Consider the following 17,765-nt stretch of genomic DNA (forward strand, 5'->3'; position numbering starts at 1 on the left):
CCTCCAAACATCGGGGCTAACATTGCAGTGAGCTAATGACATTCAAATTGTATCATCTGTTTGGTGACAGAGGACATCAGGAGGCGGCAATTTGGAATTATCACTTGCTGAGCTCACTCACCTGCAAAATGACGCTGCTAGTTGTTTGCAGGGCGGGGGGACAGTGTGAGGATCGAAAGTGGCAGTTTTCTTTTTAAACTTTCAAGACTCAGTGGGCGTAAATGGAGATGATTAAAACATACTTTTACGACAGAGATGAGCAAAAGCTTTTTTTTTACATTTAAGAAGTGATGAATGCTTGGAAAAATCTACCAAGGTAATTAAGGCCAAAACAATTCAATGCAATATAGAGTGAATGTGATGAGGTTGGGAATTTGTGATGAGCTTTCATGGGACAAATGGTTTTTCTCTTTATGGATCTTATGCAAATGTACATTATTGCGCTGGTCACAGTATCAATTATTCTGCCAACACCTCTATCTAAAACGAAGACAGGTTTTACCAACTGTAGGAATAACCTGCCATTGCCATGGAAAATCGCAGGTCACATTACCAAATGAATTACAGTAGCTCTCATCATTTGTCTTTAAGTCTTTGAGAAATGGGTGGCACAGTGGCTCAGTGGTTAGCACCGCAGCCTCACAGTTCCAGGGACCCGGGTTCGATTCTGGGTACTGCCTGTGCGGAGTTTGCAAGTTCTCCCTGTGACCACGTGGGTTTTCGCTGGGTGCTCCGGTTTCCTCCCACAGCCAAAGACTTGCAGGTTGATAGGTAAATTGGCCATTATAAATTGCCCCTAGTATAGGTAGCTGGTAGGGGGATATAGGGATGTGGTAGGAATATGGGATTAGTATAAATGGGTGGTTGATGGTCGGCACAGACTCGGTAGGCCGAAGGGCCTGTTTCAGTGCTGTATCTCTAAAAAAAAAAAATGAATTAAGACAATCAAGCTGACTATTATAACAAGGGGTGGCAGTTTGCCTAAAGTATTATTTATAGCTTACAATTTAAAAGCATAACTGTAAAGCTCCAATATTTCACGGTTAACTATATATTTATCAATTCAAAGCTAGACACAGCCTGACATGTTTGCACAATAAATCTTCTGTAATGCGAGCAGAAACCTAATGCATCATTCCTTTCAATTTAAATTACTTTTTTCTTTCATAAACATCCTCCTGAAAAACAAGACAAATGATCACATATAAATTCTGAATACTGTTTAAGAATGGCTGCACTTACCATGTCACTGGAAATAAAGAACAGGTTTCCAGTGTCAAGTTACTCCTAGGTCAGGTATAGATGAGATTTGATGTGGCACAGAACTCCCTTATATATAACCCCTTTTCAAAATGGTGTTCTGACGAAAAGGCATCGACCTAAAACCTCATCTCTGTTCTCTCTTCACAGATGTTGCCTGATCTGCTGAGCATTTCCAGCATTTTCTGTTTTTAATCTCAAAATGACGTGTTCGCTGCTTCATTTAAATTTACTTCACCCAACCAGAGGAAAGCAATCATCTGATAAATCTGGCCTGAGACAGTGAAAGGACAAGGTTAAAACCCACCATGTTACCCAGACCTCAATGTACAGACAGTTACAAAGTCCTGTCTGTAACTCAAATTAAATAATTCATAAATAATCTGCAACATAAAAAGTCAGACTTGCATTTTTATAGCACCTTTCACAACCTCGGGGCATCCCAAAGCACTTTACAGCCAATCAAATATTTTTAAGTGTAGTCACTGCTAGAATGCAGGAAACGCAGCAGTCAATTTGCACACAGCAAGCTCCCACAAACAGCAACGCAACATTTATTATATAATTCATTTTTAGCTGATTGAGAGATAAATACTGGCCAGCTTATAGGGGAGAACTCCCTCCTCAAAATAGTACCACATCCACCTGAGAGGGAAGGTGGGACATCAGTTCAATGCCTCATCTGAAAGGAGTGTCAGCCTAGATGCTTGAGCTCACAATCTTCTGATTCAGAGGCAAGAAAAGTGTTACCAACTGAACCACTGCAAACTCAGGTTTTTTTTTTTCAAAATACATATACTCTCCGCACGTAGCTCAGCATATTAATTAGAAACTGTCCCTTTTGAAGTTTTCTGTAACTTATCTAGTTTGCTTATAATTTAGCTGCAAACACTGTCTATAAATTATTTTAAGCACCCATCTCTACAGAGCAACTGTCAATGGTGAAGCTGAGGGCTGCAATGCGCTATCAGCATAAACTGGTAGCAACATTGGAGATTTATCATGTCTGATTACTTCATGTAGCATAACCCAAGCAACTTGCAAACAAATCTAGTGAGATCAGTGATCAGCAGAACCAGCAATGAACCTAAAATAGTCTGCTGGGAAACAAAAATAATCACAGATACAGCACATGCATAACTTTTGATCTTCAGAAATTAGTAATTTTATCCAATATTTAAAGTCATTACTGATCCTTAGCTCTTGAAAATAAATTAACCTCAGATTTCCAAAAATAATTGCACAGAAGTGGAAAATCTCTTGGTTTGTGCATCTGTTCTAATGTGCTTATATTCTGGTTGTGACTTCAGACAGACATCTATACACTGGCAGGTATGTGCCTCTTACCGATAAACTCATGTGGAACACAGTGGTTGGAGAAGCACAAGATACATAATAAAAAAAAGTTTCACATTAGGGTTGAGTAAAATATTCTGTTCAACACCCATGTGGAATTGGGTGGAGCGTCAAAAATAAACAAAGCTGAGATGCAGCAGCAGAGGGACCTGGGGGCATATGTGCATAAATCATTGAAGGTAGCAGGGCTGGTTGAGAAAACAATTAATAAGACATATATAGGGTTTGTAAATAGAGGCACAGAGCACAAAAGCAAGGAAGTTATGGTGAACCTCTATAAAACACTGGTTCGGCCTCAACTGGAGTATTGCGTCCAATTCTGGGCACCGCACTTTAGGAAGGACGTGAAGGCATTAGAGAGGACGCAGAAAAGATTTGTGAGAACGGTTCCAGGGATGAGGGACTTCAGTTATAAGGGCAGATCGGAGAAGCTGCAGCTCTTCTCCTTAGAGAAGGTTGAGAGGAGATTTGATAAAGGTGTTCAAAATTATGAGGGGCCTGGACAGAGTAAATAGGGAGATACTTCCCAACGGAAGAAGGGTTGAGAACCAGAAGGCACTGAATTAAGGTGAATGGCAAAAGAACCAAAGGTGACATGAAGAAAAACTTTTTTTAGGCAGCGAGTGGTTAGGATCTGGAATGCACTGCCTGACTGTGAGATGGAGGCAGATTCAATCATGGTTTTCAAAAGAGAATTCGATAATTATCTGAAGAGAAAAAAATTGCAGGTCTACAGGGAAAAAGCAGAGGATTGGGATTAGCTGAGTTCCTGTTGCAAAGAGCCGACACAGACATGATGGGATGAATGGCTCCTTCTGTGCTGTAACCATTCTATGATTCTATGTACTACTTTATTCAGATAGTAGCCCAGTGATATTTAGCACAGTATCCTCCCAAGAGGTGCTGGCACCAAGGTGTTACAATGCCAACAGCTCAAAGGTCCAATTTAGAATTTGAACCCATAGCTGAATGAAGAACATAGCAAAGACCAAAAATGCATCACTTCAGTGCCATTGAGAGGATTGGCCTATAAATACTCCATGTGCTGCACACAATCGCAGACAGGGAGTGTTTAGACTTTTTAACCAGAGGGCATCATTGCCCTGTTTGCAATCAATGTCCCTACATGTGCACTCTCCATCAGGGGACTCTGAATAGCAATCAGACATGGACTAGAAAAACTGAAGCCACTTCTAAAGGGACTTCATCTCAGCATGTGCAACATCAAAAACAAAGGTACAGTCTATTTCAATTAAACCTACTGTCTCCAGTGGCTTCTAAACAAAATTACTGTTTTAAGAGAAGGGTGAACCACAAATAGTGGATTCTTAGAGGCAATGCTTTCTTTTACAACATATATCGCCATATATATATATAAATTCTCAACAAAACGTTTGCTGCCTGTATCCTAATTGACACCAAGTCTCATTCACCCATCACCCGTGTACCCTGACCTACGTTGGCTCCTGATCCAGCAATGCCTCCATTTTAAAATTCTCATCCTTGAAACCCAAAACCAATCCCAATGCTGTCGCTGCTTTTACACAACTCAGAATGCAGATCTGACTGAATTGGGGTGTCAGCTTCAGGAGAACGGAGGGATCTTTAGGAGTCGTAAAGCTGACCTGGGAAGGTGTGGAGTGGAGCCTGGACTAAAGGCCTGCTCGGGTCTGCAAATGAAACCCGACCCGAGCCCGACAGAATCACATCAGGCCCGAGCCTGACCCAGCCAGATTCTTATGATTTTTTTCCCGCACCTGACCGGAATAAAGTTGATTATATTAAAGAGGCTGTGCTCTACCTTAGATGGAATCGCTCACTACAGACTAGTGCGGAGTCCAAATGCACGTTTCCCGCCTTGACGTCCTGGCTGTCACTATGTCCGAGCCGAGCAGAGCCCGAAAGCTGGACCCGGAAGAGCGACCCGACCTGAACCCGTTCAGGTTCGGGTCGGGTAGCTATGCTCTAGCCTGGATGTCAAAAAACAATTCCGATACTTTATAAAATTATTAAATTAATTACCTTAAACTTCTAATAAGCCAGATTGAGATGCAAACTCCACAATAACTGAAAACTATCGGATTTTGGGGGCAGTTTTTCTTCTGCACCCATAACACAAGTCATTCAGAACACAACAGCAAGAGTAGTAGCCAACTCAAAGTAATTCAGTGGGACAATTACATAGTATTAGTGGTGTTTCATTTCCAGTCCTGAACAAGTAGCACTACAAATATATATATAGAATATAAACAGAATCTGGCTTCTTAGGACACTCCGTATACTCCCATCAACAGCTATTTCAGTATTCATTTCCATTTATCCCCTTGAAGCGGATTCAAAAAATCTCAATGTTCAATAATTAGCTAATTCTGATTTTCTACGTACAGTGGCTGCACTGCACTAAATCAGATCATGTCTACAGTACTAGACAATCATTACATATGCAATATGTACATTGATTACTACAGTGATCGATTAACATCTTTTACCTCCAAAGAAACTATAACAAAATAGTTAAGGCAGAACTATATATTGTCAAAACAAATTCAACAGCAGTTATGCCCCTTCCATACACTCATTATATTCTTTCCATTTTGGGACCTGATGGACATACTTAATTCAATGTATAGACTCAAACCAAAAAGCACAACCACAGGTGCATTTTAAATCTGAGATACCCAAACTACATGTAGCAGAAATACTACATCCCAAGCCTATTTATACAATTTATTGGATGTTAAAATGGTGATTGAACTTAGCGTGCATCTGTCAGTGCATTTCACTGCTCCCACTTTTTCAGACTGTCATGCTAGGCTCCCACCTGCCAAGAATGAGGCACATCAATTTCGTCATGAACATTAATTTTTAAACTGTTGTTGGAGCGAGGAAGTGACTTGTTAAACAGATCAGCTGTGGCTGGAAAAAAACACTTAACATACTAACAGACATCAAAGGTGAGGAATTGCATTCCAGGGCCTACTAAGGAGGATACAATCCACAAGGGCCAGGACTGGTTGGACCAGCTAGTCACATGACTACCTGGCTGTTCCAGGCTTTTTGTTTGAACTGGCCACAGAGTGTTTTGGGCAGAGTGTCTGTTTGCTCCTGGATTGAGAAGATCTCTCCTGTCCGCTCCCATCTCTTTCTCACAAGCCACTAAATCCACTGAAGACATATGAACCCCGAGAGAGAAAAGTCTCCTACAGTGAAAAAGGTTTAAGAAAAATAACGAGCCCCAACGAAAAGCAAGATCTACCTACAATCAAGGACACTACACAGTGAGCTCGAAGAACGGTAACAACTCTTCAGATATTGCCTCAAACTTTTCCACTTGATTTTTCTTCTGCTCTTTTTAATTTTATTTTAGAGATACAGCACTGAAACAGGCCTTTCGGCCCACCGAGTCTGTGCCAATCAACAACCACCCATTTATACTAATCCTACAGTAATATCTGTCTCTATCTGCATGTGTGTTTCGCCAATGCATGCTAGTGTGGGGTACGGCATGTATCCACAGGTGTCAACCGAATTAGAGTTTAATAAATTTCAACTTTAAACCTAAGAAAGCCTGTTTGTGCTGGTTTCTTTGCCTTATAATTGGAAAGCGGAGAACAAGGATTCATCAAGGGGGAGCTAAAGCACAGTGTGTTTAAAATTAAACCCTGTTACAACAAGACCATGTGAAGGCTGAAAGGGAACACTAGACCTCTTTCTCACCTGGTCGTAAAAAGACAGTAGGTGCTGGTAATGATTCTGCTATTGCTATTTACAACTCCTCTAAACCCATCTTTTGTTTTCTTTACTCGTCCTATTACCACCGCCTTTTGATATTTCATCACTACTTATCCCCCTTGCCCTCCACGACCCCAAGCAAGTTATTTCCCTCCAGCAAGATTTCAGTGGCTGATTTTCTCATCCAATCTGTTCTGTATCTGGGAAAACCCACCACCTGCAAGTTCCTCTGCAAGTCACAGCATCCTGACTTGGAAATATATTGCTGTTCCTTCACTGTTGCTGGGCCAAAATCCTAGAACTTCCACTCGAACAGCTCTGTGGGTGTACCGACACCACATGCACTGTAGCGGTTCAAGACAGCGGCTCACCACCACCTTCTTTCTCAAGGGCAATAAAAGCTGGCTTTGCCAGCGATGCCCACATCCCATAAACAAATTTCTTAAAAAGCCTCACCCCCCTCCCTAACTCAGCTGATCTGAACTCTGCATTCCCTACTTTGCCCCTTTTCCGCTCTCCCCCTCCTTCTACTCCCCTCTTATTTGCCTCCTCCTTTCATGATCAGTTACATTATCCCCCATCCTTAAATCTGTCTGCCCATAAAAATTCTAATTTGTTGGCTACATGTAAGTAATGCTACAGGAGGTCCACCATACATAACAGACGACATCATGAGATTTCAAACAAAACAATATTGTTTTGTGCTTCAGGTAGCACTTACGGAGAGCCATTTATAGACCATAACTTGGAACTAAAGCATCACTTTTTCAAAAGACTAAATGAAAAATCACTGATGGCATAACATACTGCAAAATTTAGCCAATGTTTTCTTGCATAGAAACTATTAGTGAAATATTAGCCTTTTTAAGGACATCTGAAACAATGATTGCAAATTAAGCACAATAGTAGAGATGGATGAGTTTACTTACACTATCATTGTGTGCAAAAGAGCAAAAACTGCAGGACAAAGATAGAAAGGAGGGTTGGAAAAATATTTCCACTGTAGTATTTATAGACATGTATTATTACATGTTCCAATGATTCCTCTCTACTGTATGCTCACATCTGAACATTGAGATTATCCTGCGATTTTCACCTCCATCAGCAGATGCTTGCATTGTGTCCATGACGTTATACTTGGTTATCAACAACTTCTGTACTTTGAAGTCTTTTCACCTTGGCCTGAGACTGGCTGCTCTTCAGGAACAGAAGCTAACAGTAAACTACGTAACATACAATAAAACATGGCTAAGAGAGAAATGAACATATGTGTTTGTGTTCCTTGCTGGTTTGAGGTGTGCAGAAATCCAAGTGATTTGTCCAAAATGTAATCTGGCCATTACATCTGTTTCAGTCACATTACTCTGGAAGACATTAAATTCTAAATGGAGCCATCCAGTTCTCAGCTGTTTAGAGGAAATTATTTTGTGCATTTCGCTGCTGACCAAGAATATAAAAGAATCTCAGCCAACACCAGGCTCCTCCCATCATGAGGAGAGAAGGGCAGGAATCAGTAAAGGCTCAATGGCCTGGATACCTGGCCTTAGAGAGAAAACTACATAGGGATTACAAAACACAAGATTACCATATAATGCACTGAGGGTGTGGTAACCATTGTCCATATAAATGTTTTCTGTCATCTTTTCCAATATCAGCACTACCAGTGTCAGATTGTTAGCAACAATTAGTCACCACTACAATTGTACAGAACACCATTTAACAAAGACGCCTGTCCTGTGTTCAAATCCTAAAATGTATTTTTATGTTAGCAGTCACAGAAGGAGCAATTCCCCATCCACATTCAACATTTAAAAATATTGAGTTACTTTTTTTTTAAGAAATGTACAAGCTGAATACAAGTGGCCATTACTGTTCTATTCCTGAATAACTAATTAATTTGAACTCAACAAGTGCCATAAATGACTTATGCGCATTGAAGCACATACTGTGTGGTGTGTACAATCACTCCTAACATTTGCTCCTTCAGCTTACTTGCAGTCTCAGTGAACAATGAAAGGGAAAGTCATCTTCTGGTAACCACATTATTAGTGAAAATACACCTGGGAACAAGAGGCCACCCAGGGAGAATGGAAAGGAAAAGAACAAGGACAGGGAAAAAGAGCGTACATTTGGTGGCAATACACCCTCAAAGATGCATCAAAAACCCTTACAGGCACACAATTAGGTTTTGGTGGGGGCCCACCCACAAACCTTTTCAAAGTAATTACAGCGCGGTCCTAATGGGAGCTATTAACCAGTTGCTGAAAGCACACACACACACACACACACACACAGACTTGCTTGCTGTGGAAATTTAAATATAAAATGGAAATTCTTAAGGCTTAGTGCAGCTGTATAAAATAAACAGGAAGTAAAAACTTACATCAGAGGTTTGTGCACATCAAACCCTATAGGGATGTGGAAAACAAATATGCTGGAGGGGCAGATTTTAATCCAAATATTACTAGCATACCCTAGAATACTTCAAGTGCACTTTAATTAAAATATAAAACCCAATGATATACACAAATGACAGACTTGGATTCACAGACTTGCCACCTTATCCAAATTGCTGCTGTACAAACAGCTTATTATAATTGCAAACACTCACCTAATGGATCCACTTATGAGAAAGATACAATGTGTGCAATTCTAGATTTATGGCAATTTCAGGGATCTTGAAGAGCATAGGGTGCATTATTTTATTGGCTGCACTTCAGTACATTGATGCATACAATACTAAAATGGCATCACTGGCAAGAAGTGCCAACAGCAGCAAAAATAGGGCCTCTTGTACCATTAAATTAGTATCAGATACAGAACTTCTTATTCAAATTATCAGATTCAATACTTATAAATGCTAAATTTCCACTGATTTTATGTTGCTCAATTCAAAATTAGATCAAATGGTTTCAATGCAAAAAAAATTTTGCATTTCCAAAGCAGACTGTGTACCAGTGCGTTAGTTATGTCTAGATGAAGAACTTTACCATGGCTTAAATGGGGATGTTTGTTGGCAAGTTGACTGTATTTTTTTTATTTTTATCTTTCCCAGGCAAGATTGTATCACCCTGCTCTTAGACATACATGAATAGCATTAGTTAGCCAGTCATTTGGAGATCCATCATGAGAGCAGAATAAGGTGACTGGTTTCCTGCAGATTCTCCTAAACATTTAGTCTCCGTTCTGCACAAATGTGGGGGCACAGCACCTAATGAGTAAGGGTGCAACTAGAGCCCCTGCTAATATTTTATGGATTGGGCCAGATGATAGCAATCTGATTAATACAAGCAAATTTAGGATCACTAGTTTGGAAGCAAGGAAACAAATTACAAAGAATGTGCTGAGCTCAGCAGTCATGTAGCAGACTGACCAGGATGATCATTTGAGGATTATTGTGTAAAATATAGTCAAAACCATCTGCCTTTTATATGGCTGCAGTGAAGGAAGCAAACAAGCTACTGGATTGCATTAGCAATGGTGAAGATTCAAATCAAAACAATGTTGGTGTAGAGGGCACTTTGCTTCTCTCTCCACAGATGCTGCCAGACCTGCTGGGTATTTCCAGCACTTTTTTGGTTTTATTTCAGATTTCCAGCATCTGCAGTATTTTGCTTTTACTATATTGGTGTAGAGGGCACTGATTATAACTCTTGAGTACTAAGTGCAGTGTTATCACTATTCCATTATAATTTTGAAAAAGTTAAGCACAGTGTGACAATGATACCAGGAGTCAAATGGTTAAGGAAGTTGGGCTCATTTTCATTCTAAAACAGAATTTGAGGTGATCTAAGTTTTGAAATTTATGAATGTTATTCATAAAGTTGATGCAGTCAAACTGGATCACGCTAAGTACACAATTAGGAGTGAATTAAAAATACAAGTATTATTTCATGCCAAGGCCTTCTGGCAGACAGTGGGCCTCCAAGGAAGCAATTTGCATACATACAATGACGACTTGCACTTATTATTGCATTTTTAACATAGATAAACATCTTACGGTGCTGCAGAGGCAGAGGAGTTTAGGCTGAAGGCAAAGCTGCCAATGGTGGTACGAAGGGAATGGTGGGGATGCACAAGAGGTGAGAGTCGGGGAGTAAGATTTCAAGGCTGTTGTATGCCTGCAGGAGGTTACAGAGATATGGAAAGGTAAAGCCACAAAAAGGGATTTAAAACCAAGAACGAGAATTTTTAAATTGGAGGTGTTGGGGTCTGGTGTCAATGTAGGTCAGCAAGGATAGGATGATGATTGGGACTTGGTGTAGATAGGATACAGGCAGAGCTTAAGGTTACAGATTGTGGACAAAGGCATGGATGAGTGTTTCAGTAGCAGACGGCTGATGCAAGCAATATTCGAGGTGGAAGTAGCCAGTCTTCGCAATGGAAAGCATATGGCATTGGAAGCTCAGCTTGGCACTGAATAGGACATGACAGGTAGCAAACTGTCTGGTTACATGGGCATTAAGAAACAACAGGATAGGTTCTGAAAAAGGAATGATTTGAAAGATATGGTAAGATAGCAGGATTGGGATAAATCAAGCCTTTGTTTCTTCTGGTTTCAAAACTATTTTATGTTCCAATTCTTCTTCAGCCATGCCACTAAGATCTGGAAACTTACCAAGATGGGAACAATGGGCACAAACCCATGATAACACATTATGAAGAGCTCGTGAACAAAGCCATACATTACAATGAGACAAATAATCTTTCATGCATCTAAGCATAGTATCTCAACATAGTTAATTTAACTAGCTCAAAACCCTCAACTGATCAGACATTGTTACATGTGACTAAAAAAATTACAACTGTTACTTTTGATACTGCGGGCCAAGTCACTGTCTCCTGAAGAAGAAAAAACGGCTCCCATCACATTTGCATCAGTTTTGTCACAACTGCATTTTAGTCTTAGATTCCAGATTTTGGCCTGATGATACTTGTTAAGAAAACAAGCCTTTATTTTTCACTGGCTCAAATCAGGAGCTGCTGGAAGCAGAACACTCAATATCTGTCACTTCAGAGATAGATTTAACTAACAGATTTGTCTGAATGTTTCACGATTCCCTCAGGGTAAGCTTTTCAAAGCCAATGTCAAACTGCTTATAATGCAGCTTTTGACAACAGCCCCTGAAGATTAATATGCTTTTCCTGCGCCAGACAAACTGCCTATAAAAAAAACATTGAAAACAAGGTGACTTAATGCTACTTCTTCCAAAACATAGAACTTACCAAAAAAGGGATAGTGTAAATTAGTACTCAATATTCACTCGTGTTTGTCGTTTTGTGCTTCATGTTGCAAGATTTTTTTTGCGGTTTCAGTCAAGGTTGCGAGTTCTGAAGAATATAATTTTACTGACAACCAATTGCAGCAAACATCCAAGTTACATATAGGATGGGCCAGATTGTGTAACGTTTCCTGTACATTGGTCTTCACATAATTTAATCTAAAAAAAGCAGCTCTGCCTATTTGCACAAGTGTAATAGTTCCACACCAATCATTGTGGCCTATAATGAGAATCTCAAACACTTTTCTTTTAAATTCATGAGGAACTCTTATCTAACAAACTAGATTGAATTTTTCGAGGTGGTGACTGGATGTGTAGATGAGGGTAAAGCAGTTGATGTAGTCTACATGACTTCAGTAAAGCTTTTGATAAGGTCCCGCATGGGAGATTGGTTAAGAAAGTAAGAGCCCATGGGATCCAAAATTGGCTTAGTGGCAGGAGACAGAGGGTGATGGTCGAGGGTTGTTTTTGCGATTGGAGGCCTGTGACCAGTGGTGTACCGCAGGAATCGGTGCTGGGCTCTTGCTATTTGTAGCGTACATTAATGATTTAGACGTGAATATAGCGAGGTATGATCAGTAAGTTTGCAGATGACACGAAAATTGGTGATGTAAATAGTGAGCAGAAAAGCCTGAAATTACAGGACGATATAGATGGGCGGAGCTGTGGCAAGTGGAATTTAATCCTGAAGTGTGAGGTGATGCATTTTGGGAGGACTAACAAGACAAAGGAATATACAATGGGTGGTAGGACCCTAGGAAGTACAGAGGTACCTTGGGGCACTTGTCCATAGAGCACTGAAGGCAGCAGCACAGGTAGATAAGGTTAGGAAAGCATATGGGATACTTGCCTTTATTAGCCGAGGTATAGAATCTAAGAGCAGCGAAGTTATGATGGAGCTGTATAAAACGCTAGTTAGGCCATAGCTGGAGTACTGTGTACAATTCTGGTCACCACACTATAGGAAGGATGTGATTGTACTGGAGAGGGTATGAGGAGATTCACCAGGATGTTGCCTGGGCTGGAGCATTTCAGCTATGAAGAGAGACTGGATAGGCTAGGGTTATCTTCCTTAGGGCAGAGAAGGCTGAGGGGGTACCTGATTGAGGTATACAAAATTATAAGGGGCATAGATAACATAGATAGGAAGAAACATTTTCCTTTGGTGGATGTGTCAACAACCAGGGGGCATAGATTTAAGGTAAGGGACAGGAGGTTTAGAGGGAATTTGAGGAAAAAAAATGTCACCCAGAGAGTGGTTGGAATCTGGAACACACTGCCTGAAGGGGTGGTAGAGGCAGGAACCCTCACATTTATGAATTATTTAGATGAGCACTTGAAATGCCATAGCATACAGGGCTACGGGCCAAGTGCTGGAAAATGGATTAGAATAGATAGGTGCTTGATGGCTGGCACGGACACGATGGGCCAAAAGACCTGTTTCTGTGCTGTATAACTATGACTAACTGGGCCACAAATACACACAGTCGTCTTTAACTTATGAACCTTGGGAATCCCTAGGAACAGGTTGCTTGTCTGCCTTCCAGCCAATGTTGCAAGAGAAACCAAAAACAGAAAAATGGAATTTAATCCTCTGTAGAAATGGTAAAACTTTACAAAAAAAGAGTTTGATTCTCTTCCATTTTCAACTTCCTTGCAGTGGAGTCAGATCTATTAAGCCAATGTGCTAACAAAATCTGCACATGAACACAGCTAACACTTGCAATTATACAATGTCTCATTGTGTTGAGACACCTCAAAACACTTCCAAGCAACGATTTATTTTGTTGTGAATGCAGTGGCAACACCTTACAATGAGCTGAGTTACATGGTTTTTATTTCATTATCAGTTGAGGGAGAACTGTTGGCCATTATAAACTTAATGCTGAAGCATCAGCATGACTGAGCAAATGTGCACCACACTGCTAAACGCCAATGAAAGATTCTCTTCAACTCCATGTAAGTAACCAGTTAGCTGCATAGGTAAGACCACCACAGATCCAATGCAGTACAGGACAACTTACTTTTGGACCCTGCCTACATTGAACAAAAAAAAAAAAAAAAAAAAAACTTTATTGGAGCTGATTACTGGTCTCCAAAAATTGAGCAAAATGCATTCCACCTGCCTGAGAGCAGTACTGGAATGATGCTCGCTTATCCAGGTCTCCAAGCCATCTGATAGTGCAACAAACCCATTTCTGGGTGCATGCAGTTATTTTTGTTTCAAACCTCACAGATAGGGCAGGTGGTTTAAGAATATCTCACTGCTTGCCCCTACACTTACAGCCAGGCATCATTGCAGCTTTGGCTGTCACACAACTACTGCATTGGCTATATTTAAATACAATGTCACATGACAATGCAATCAAGAGCCCACGGCCCAAAGGAAAGCAGGAGACTGGCCAGTGAGGGCTGAGATGGTGCCCATAGCCAAGAGCAACAAGAAGTTTTTGGCAGCTGTTATTGGAGCCAAATTACCACAATTTGTTTTTGAATGTTTGCCGCTCAGGTTGTGCAAAATTTAACTGGGAAGCTTTCCGAACAGCTCATTTTTTTCTCTCAAGTCAATTTTTTTCTGCATTCCAAACAATGAACCAATTGGAAAGCTCAGCCATGAGCTGCCAGTTATATAGATAGAAAGTAACCAAACTATGTTTTTGAAACTACAAAAAGATTCTTCACATAGTAGGAAATGGCTCAGAAGGCTAAACAGCTGTGTATATGCACATCTCTCATCAACACTTAAGGTATGAAAAATCTTTTAAAAATAAATGTTATTGATTTAATTTGACTTTGTGCTGGTTGCAGCTACTCTAGGTAGTCTTGCACTGCTGGGAAAATCATCATACCCAAAGCCACTTTGGGAAAATGACCACATACAGACATCTAGTGTGGCCATCCCATTACACAGCAGATTCAGTGGCATCTAATTCTCGCAAATAAATCAATATATTTCTCAACAACTTTTTTTCCGTGCACTAATTTGAGTCCCAGCCAGTACTGAGGTGTTTAATTTTTTTGCGAAGTTTATGATTCTCGTCTGCTCTCCTCTACTGGGTGGAAAACTAGATATTGCCCCCTTTTTTTTTTAAACATAAGAGTAGCAAATACAAAAACTGTTCACTTTCAAAGGGCTGAGGTTGCTATGGCAATAGTGTATACAAACAATTCAGCGTTGTGCATCGCTTATGATAGATCCTTCAGTCAAAACAAAACTAAGCAAAACTGCAAAAACAAAACACTAAACTGAAAAGAGTTGCTCATTGTAGTTAGTCTCACATTTATACAACATCTTTTCATAAATGACTGACTGGAAAAAAATGCTAAAAATATAACAAAAAATGGTATGCTGATTTGTGACAAGATAATTCTCTCCCTTCCTCAGCAAATTCTCTGGTGTAATAGTGCTGGTGGCTGATTAAAGCTTCCTACCGATCAGATGGTAGACTATCCTGTTGCACAGCACAGTAGCAAAATACAATGCTTAGTCTGAATGTGAACTTAAGGTGATCTTAAATGATCTCTGGTTCCGTAATGCTCTGCTGGCGGTGGCCGTGATCTGTGTTCTGATGTCCAGATATCACCAGACAGGGAACAGTATGACTTATAATGAATGTAAGCAAGCATGGCACCATTGTTCCTCCACCTTCAGAGTTAGGCTGTGGGTGTGCAAATTGCTTTGGCAAGATACAACCGCAATGCAGACATTATCGGTATCGTAGAAAAATTATCTACTCAACTATTGCTCCTCTAATCAAGAAAAAAGTGTTTTTATAAGATTGATAAATCCTTTACGAAATGTTTCCGGATCTAACAGGTGAAAGCCAACAATTTATCATAGGAGCAGAGGTAGGTCATTCAGTTAAACCCGGGATGATCTTTACCTTAATGGTCATTTGCCACTAACTCCACATTCCTAGATACCCAACAAAAATCTACTGATTCAGTCCGTCATGCCTCTATCACCTCTACATTATTTTCTGCCTCAATCCGTTTAAGCTGCAACAGCAGGCAAATGAATCATGGTCACCAGTATAATTTCTGATACTCGCTTGACACTTGTGAAGCTCTCAGTTTCTTCTTTCTCCTTGCTTACATTTCAGGGTTGGGCATCACACATTTACAAAGATCATCTCACCTTGCAAGACAGCCAGCAAAAATCAGTTGCCTCATCTGTTCTACAGCTAACCACAACTAATGCCCCCTCGCATGGGGTGATGACTCTTGTTAATGTACAATTGCTAGGGTGCCATCAGCCCACTGGCAACTCACCCAAGTTGCCACTCTTCACATGTAAGCCTAGCCAACCCATGTCTGCATGTTACTTTATCAGGGTGGAGATCACAGTCAAGACCAATACAGGCTTTGTTAGATGTCTGCACTGACATCTTCCTGCACAAGTCACTGGATAGCAGTCAGGTGAGGGAACCCTAGCTGATTTTCCCCCCTCAGTAAACTTTGCAGCCAATGATGTACTCTTGAAGTGCAGCCACTGTTTTAATGTTTGCAACGCAGCAGCCAAGTTGCACGCTAACTCCCACAAACAGCAATGCGACAATGACCAGATAATCTGTTTTGGTGATGTTGATTGAGGGATAAATATTGACCAGGACACCGGGGAAAACTCCCCTCGAAACAGTAGAATGGGATCTTTTACGTCCACCAGAGCAGGCAGATGGCATTCAAGTCTCATCTGAAAGACGGCACCTCCAACAGTGCAGCATTCCCTCAATACCACACTGGAGTGTCAGCCTTGATTTTTGGGCTCAAGTCCTGGAGTGAAACTTGAAGCTGAAACCTTGTGACTCAGAGGCAAGAGTGCTACCAACTGAGCAATGGCGGTCACACGAAGGCAATGAAATAAACTAATTTGTTTACAACTTCCAGCCAAATCAGAGTGAGTAAACACAGAACACATCGGTATCCTCAGGTGTGGTACAGGGACCTGCCTGTGATTCACAGCAAAAGCTACTGAAACAGGGTGTTGAAATGAACACTGACAATGGATGAGGTGCACCCCACCAGTAGCACATGAAGGTCAAGGTGAGATCAAGTCAGCTTAGGCCAATGTGTGTATCACAGAGGCAGTCTCAATTGTAGTCTAGACAGGCCCTCGCAGTAAAAGCAATCACACACTCAGTGTTGGAATAGGGAGTGAATGGTGATGGGGTGTGGGGAGTGGGGTGCATGGTGGCGGAGGAGCAGGTTGGAGAAAGCAGGAACAACGAATGAAATCTAAAAATGGCAACTTAAAAATTAAGAAGCACTGCAGAGTTTTTATTTGAAGTGCGAATGGATCAAATTTTCTGTGCATTGAATATTAATGGACAGTGAACCCAGCCATTGATTCACCAAAGTTTAGTTTATGCCTGATGGTGGTGGGTGATTCTCAGTCTTGTGACTCCTGTTAGAAAATGCCTGTATGTGGACAAACTGCTTGAACGCACTGGTACTATCACAAGCACATAATGTGGCAAACAGAGGAGCACCCCAAGGATGCTATTGAACGGAGTATTTGCATACAATGATCACCATCTTACTGGACAAGCTCCAGCTTCAACAATCCAATTAAATGAAACGATGGAAAAGATTATGCTCAATTTAAGTTAACAACTGCACAACCAACTTTTAAGATTCAATTTCAAAATCATCCCAATGATGAAGAAAAAACTTGGAGCAGTTATAAACAGAATAGCAAGTACAACCTAGGTAATCAATGGCACGAAAACAAAAATTAACCCGCAGGTACATTTTTTATAAGCCGTGATATTTGAAACAGTGCCCTGTGCTACTTTTCACAAAAACACACCCATTAACTGCATCAGAATCCACATACACACTAATCCTGGAAAAATAACTTGCTTTCTCAATGATGGTGAGGTTACCACAGCAATCACATACCACACCTGGAATGAGAGCACTGATTTCACCTGTGCTAGTTATTTCTCAATTTGGCCAAGTGGCCCTGAAGGAAATTGCGATTAAAGCCCAGTTTAAAGACTCAGCAAAAAGCTCCACTACGCTCAAGCCAGAACGTAGACGTGACAGCAGCCTCAAGTTTTAAAAGATATCCTTCTAGACATGGAAGAAATAAACAGAAAAGGCAAAATATCTACCCAATGGCCAACGACAGTG

At 40.7% G+C, this 17,765-nt stretch overlaps 1 protein-coding gene across 4 annotated transcripts in view; it reads right to left on the bottom strand.

Annotated features, from left to right (window-relative positions):
• The window catches only part of tmem201 (transmembrane protein 201), a 187,138-nt gene that overhangs the window by 102,331 nt on the left and 67,042 nt on the right, over positions 1 to 17,765 (bottom strand). The window contains exon 7 of one of the 4 annotated variants that reach the window (XR_010969620.1): positions 1,243 to 1,534. The exons of the other annotated variants lie outside the window; for them this stretch is intronic. The gene's annotated coding sequence lies outside the window, so the exon portion shown is untranslated. The remainder of the gene's footprint in view (positions 1 to 1,242; positions 1,535 to 17,765) is intronic. 4 annotated transcript variants of the gene reach the window in all.

The sequence above is a fragment of the Heterodontus francisci genome, chromosome 37 (assembly GCF_036365525.1).
Source record: "Heterodontus francisci isolate sHetFra1 chromosome 37, sHetFra1.hap1, whole genome shotgun sequence".
Lineage (NCBI taxonomy): Eukaryota > Metazoa > Chordata > Chondrichthyes > Heterodontiformes > Heterodontidae > Heterodontus > Heterodontus francisci.